This window comes from Macaca thibetana, chromosome 4 (assembly GCF_024542745.1).
Source record: "Macaca thibetana thibetana isolate TM-01 chromosome 4, ASM2454274v1, whole genome shotgun sequence".
NCBI classification, from domain to species: Eukaryota; Metazoa; Chordata; class Mammalia; order Primates; family Cercopithecidae; genus Macaca; species Macaca thibetana.
In genome coordinates, this window is record NC_065581.1 from 158,418,097 (window position 1) to 158,424,248 (window position 6,152).

Below are 6,152 nucleotides of genomic sequence, written 5' to 3' on the forward strand. Positions count from 1 at the left end.
TAAAATATATAAAATATAAATATAAGAGTGTATTTTATAAATACATTTATTATGTATAAATGTATTTTATAAAGACATTTATTTGTATATATTACATTTTATATTGCATACAACAGGGCTTACAAAATGACCTCAAACTTGCAGGGCTGTATTTGAAATCTCTTGATAGGTACATTTCCTAAACATATCACTGAAACATTTTGCTCTGACTCAATTAAATAACTCTCATCTCTAATAGGCACTATCCTTAGTCCTCAAATGCAAGAGACAACGTTTTTACCTTCCAACGCTTGAGAAGTGTACAGAGGAGGGCACCCATACCGTCTCCAGTGCTGCAGTCCCCTTGGAGTGGGGTGGCTGACAAAATAAATCTCAGGAGGACTAGATGGCCTTGGTGCACAAAAGAGATCACAACAGCCCAATGGACCCCAAAAATGTACTGCCTGTTTCTGTGGCTCTCACACAGACCCTGGCTGGTGACACTAGATTGATTCTTTGCTAGTCCTAGGAGGGTAAAATGGGGACCCTATGAGCTAAAGAGCAGCTGAGAGGAGATGTGAGTAATCCACGACCCCACGTTCCATCCTCTTCATAGCAGATTCTAACATTGTTTCAGGCTAGCCCTGGTCAAAAAGGCTGAACTATTCAGAGCATCATGCTTGGGCATTCAGTTACCCTAGTTTAAGAGAGATTCTTTCAGTTTTCATCCATCCCTCAAGGGAGCCTCTGACTGTGACTAGGATTTCCACCCAGTCTCGGGTGGCCTCCAATGTATCAGCACACCCTTCATTTCCCCACTGCTCTCTTTCTTCTCCAAGCACAGCGGGTATTTTCTTTCTAGCCCTAAACACTGGCTGTTCATAAAACCAACCCCTACCACTTATTGTCCAGCTCAGAGGTCCAGACCTCTAACTGTTTCAAGAATGTTCAGGTTTTATCAGCTCATAGTCCCAGACATGAGCATTATTAATAACATTCACAATTGTTCTTCATGACAAAGAGCTCTTTAAACATTGGATAGTTTAGCCATGGGAGGCAAGGCTTTTGTGACCTCATTTTCATCACTCTTAATTTGTACTTTTAGCTAAATGTCTTGAAAATATTTGTAATTTCGCCCTGATTTAGTCATCATAGACACTGGCTTGTTTAACCATCTATTTGTTGGGCCTGCACCACAGCTATTGAGATGATTGTCCAGTTTATGGGCTCCCAGATAGACTCCCCTCCAGTTCAGGACATAGAGAGGAGTCTGTCTTTTGCCTGTGGCTGTGGCCTCCCAGGGTCCCTGGGGTTCATCTAAGCCTCACTAATGGAGCTGTCAAACTTTACCTCTCTCCTCAAACCCAAGTATTAAACTCCTCCCACCCATGTATTCATTTAGGCCTTTATTTAGAAAACACTCATTGACTACCTGTTATGTGCCAGGCACTGTCTTAGACAATGAGGATTCAACAGTACATTAAAAACAAAAGCAAAACCAAAAAACCTCCGCCCTCAGAGAAGTTACTTTCTAGTGGGGGAAAACAGACCAAAGCAAAATAAGGAAATGACATATTATTAAATCTTTGGAAAGGATTAGGCCTTGTGGATATGAACAAAAGAGCAGAGTTCAGCAGTTCCAGTTGGCAAAAGCTGAGAAGGAAGAAATGATGAATCTTGTCCAGGACTTGTTGAGTTTGAGCAAAGATGTCCAATGGGTGGTGGGAGATGGCTTTGGGGCTTGAGCTCATGTCTGGAGAGGGAGAAACATCAGCATTTGATGGATACTGAAGAGAGGAGAATGGATGAGTAGTCTGGAATGAGAAAAGATGGCGTTCAGAGGAAAACCCAAGACAGAGGAAAGAATAGAGACTTCGTAATCAAGACTTGGGAAACTGCTGAAAACAAATGATAGTGTGGGATATAAGTCAGCCAATGATCATCATTTCACTGCTATTTGGATGAAACTCTGTGTTTTCTGGCTCATTCTGACTTAAAACCTAGCAGAAAATATGATGGGCACTTAGAAGGAAATCCCACTGTATTCAGCAATTTAGTGACTACAACATACTGGGCAGCTGGAGGCTTCGTTCCGCCATATGTAATTTGCAAGATGGTCTTGGGTCCTGTCTTTGTTCTGGAGGGGATGAGGAGCAGGGTGATTATGTTCTAGTTCTCATATTTGTAAAATGGGGAGGGATTTTCCACCTTACATTCAAGGAGGAAAAACTACTGGAAGAATTATACTAGCTTCTATTTATTTACCATCTCGTTTTCTGATGTGTGTTCTAAACATAGACACAGTTTAAGCAATATTCTAATAGAAACGTATTTTTGTCTTTAAAATTGCTGTCCCATTCCCATACATGTCAGTAGCTGGCCACAGTGGCATCCCTGCACCTTCGAATAGTTAACTTGCTCACGGCCTCTGTCTTGCTTAAGTATTTTTAAATTGCTGGATGATATCCTTTTTAAAAATTTTTTATTTTTAGAGACAAAGTCTCACTATGTCTTTCACCCAGGCTGGAGTACAGTGGTGCAGTCATAGCTCACCACAGCCTCAGATACCTGGGATCAAATGATCCCCTCATCTCAGCATCCTAGGAGCTAGGACTACAGGCATGCACCACCATGCCTGAATAGTTTTACACAACTTTTTTTTTTTTTTTTTTTTTTTTTTTTTTTTGGTAGAGACTGAGTCTCTCTGTGTTGTGCAGGCTGGTCTCAAACTCCAGGCCTCAAGCCATCCTCCCACCTTGACTTCCCAAAGTGCTGGGATTACAGATATGAGACACTCTACCTTGCCTGCTCTCCTCTTTTTTATTAAGAAAGAAAAATGAAGATTTATAAAGCTTTGGATAATATTATGCTGTAGAGATGTGGTTTGGTGGGAGGAAATAAAGCATGGTACAACAAAGTTAACCAAAAGGATCTTTTATGTAAGAGAATGAAATAGTAGAGAAGAAAAATTGATAGTTCACTAGGGAAATTTATTTTCACATGAAAACATGATACCCAAGGACTTAGTAAAATCAGTCTAATGGGAAACTCCACATGTGCTATGACTTTGAAGACTTCCCTGGTCCCCTCAGTGGCTGGGGCTGCCTCTGATACAGGGCCGCTGTGGCTGGTCCTAAAGACAAGAAACATGCAAAGTTCAAGAAGGTCAGGGAAATGTTTTTGCCAAAGAACAAGGACTCTTGGAGATGTCTAGGGTAGCGGCAAAAGACAAAGATGCCTAAATATGGATGGTGCTCAGTGCCAAGCAGAGACAATTTCAACATCCTGATGACAGTGGTTAAAGTCAAGCAGAACAAGTTGAGCCTATAAACAAGTCGAGCCTATAAACAAGTCCACGATAATACTCAGATGGAACAAATAGCAAGCACGCCAAAGAAAAAGCACACGAGTTTCCAATAAAGTTTACAAGATGTTCAATTAGTTCAACAAAACTGATGTGAGCCCTCCACTCCAGGTTAGATAAATACCGAAGTTACTAATCACAAATAAGAAGCAGATGTAGAGAGGAAATAATTAAAGCATGCTTAACATGTATGATGTCTATGGTTTGATCATTTTACATTACAATATTTTGGCCATCCAGTATTGTAGTGACTTATAAACTAAGGTCAAATCTTTCAGAGGCTCAATCCAAATTGAAGATGATACATTTGGAATTGAGAATGTAGACCTGCTTTGCCCCAGTGGGAATAAATGATCTGCAGGGTTGGAGGCTGGCAGCTAGAGGCTGGAGGCCCTGAGGCATTCCCCTCGCTGTGGTTCTCAAGGCCCAGATTCAGCTACTGGTCAACAAGCCATGGAATTTTGTCTTGGGCAGAAACAGCCACAGAACTGTTCATCACTTTCAAAGATTAAAAAAAAAAAATTAAAATGGTATCTTAAAACGTTTTAGTTTAGGCTGGGCACGGAGGCTTACACCTGTAATCCCAGCACTTTGGGAGGCTGCCTCTGATACAGGGCCGCTGTGGCTGGTCCTAAAGACAAGAAAAATGTAAAGTTCAAGAAGGTCAGGGAAATGGTTTTGCCAAACAGCAAGGACTCTTGGAGATGTCTAGGGTAGCGGCAAAAGACAAAGATGCCTAAAGACGGGTGGATCACCTGAGGTCAGGAGTTCGAGAGCAGCCTGACCAACGTGATGAAACCCCGTCTCTACTAAAAATACAAAAATTAGCTGTGCGTGGTGGCACATGCCTGTAATCCCAGCTACCTGGGAGGCTGAGGCAGGAGAATGGCTTGAACCCAGGAGGTGAAGGTTACAGTGAGCCAAGATCAGGCCATTGCACTCCAGCCTGGGCGACAGAGCAAGACTCCACCTAAAAAACAAAACAAAACAAAACAAAACACCAAAACTCTTTAGTTTATACTGAAAGATCTGAATTGCAAGACAGTTCCTCCTACCTTAGCTGTCATACTCCTAACAGTAATTACAGTCAACCCTTCAAATGGTACTTTAAATTCCAGGCTAGAACTGTAAGATTCAGAAATTCCCACAGCCCCAGGCTCCCTCCCAACCTGTCCCCTGCTCGGGGAGGGTGAGGTCAGGTCATGACCCAACCCGTACAGACCTGATAAAGCCACCAGGAAGGGACCTGGGAGCTGACCACTGAGGAGGTCAAAATGGTCACCATCGTTGTGGAATTGGAAAACAGTAATCAGATGTATGCACTTAAAACAATAAGTATTTGGGGTTTTTTTAGAAACAAAATTTGAGGGAATTATTTGATGCTGATTTACTGATTAAAGTTAGCCAAAAAGGCTACTGAAATGATAAAAACCCTTTGACCATGGGAGGCTGAATGGGGAAGAAGTGTGGGGTGGGTGGCCGAGCGGGGAGGAGGGGTGGGGTGGGGTGGGTGGCCGAGCGGGGAGGAGGGGTGGGGTGGGTGGCTGAGTGGGGAAGAGGGGTGGGGGAGGCAGCAGTGTTCCTGGACCACACTGAGGGTGGGGCTGCTTATTCTCGCCGTTCAGTAACGAGATGCAGACGAACTGGGAAAGAAGAGAATTTACTTCTGTAACCGGGTACAGGGAGAAGGCCGGGAAAATATCACCAGACGGACTCAAAATTCCAGTTTTCTAGAGCTTATAGGCCTTCTGAGCGGTATGTCTATGTATAAGTGTACATTCATCTAAAGATATAAGTGATTAACATGTTCTAATCTCTCAAGTCTGAGTCCTGAAGACCGTCCTCTGGAGCCTCAGTAAGTTGACTCAGTCTAGATGGGTCAAAGTGCTAGGGTGATTACCCTTATCTTGTCTCCTGCTACATCATGGAGGTTTGGGGAGTTCCTTTAGACCGCAATAAAACTTGTTTGTGGATGTCTGGGGAATTCCATCAGACTCCTGTTAAACTCGTTTAATCCTAAGTGGGTCCTGTTAAGAATTCCTTTGTTATCTTGTCGTGCTTCAAGGCCCAGGAAAAGCCTGGGCAAAACTCTTGGTGGGCTTTTGTTACATTACAGCCTTTGTATAAGGACACAGGCTCTATCACCTTTTAATATTTAACTTCACCACTCAGTGGGTGCTCAAACAGTTGTCATGGAGGTCTGCCTGTTCAGCTGTTAGTGAGACCTGGCCTGCCACAAAAGGAAGAGGTATCTATGACCTAAAACAAGGGCATGAAGAAATACTGTCTGGGGATTTGGGAAATATAACTTGTGATCCACAGTCATTTAAAATGAGGAAGTTCTAGAGACTTCCTTTTCCAGGGCAGTTGTAGGGACCAGCTGCTCTTGACATGACTGGTGGTATTCAAAGCTCAAGACACAGCCCACTGCATCCCTACCACATGGCCTCTGATTTTGCAGGGTCCAAACCAAAGGCTCATCTTTTGGTTTGGATGAGAAAAACATGTTTAAGACAAATGAGCCTGGGGATGATACCTCTACCCCAAATGCCAATATGCATGAGTGGCCCTTGAAACCTTGTTCCTGTGCTGGCTTTGTTCTAAAGAACAGTTGTGCAGTATCTGACTACTACTATCCAAGGAAAAGGATAGGTCATTCCGACATTTGGTGCAGAAACCCTGGTTAATTTGGTTAAAGAAGCATTTCTTCTGCCAGTGAGAGCCACTGTGTAAAGAATGCAGAGACTTGAATTAATGATCAGTTAAAGAAAATGGTGCACTGGGTAATTTTTAAAATTCAACAAGGCAA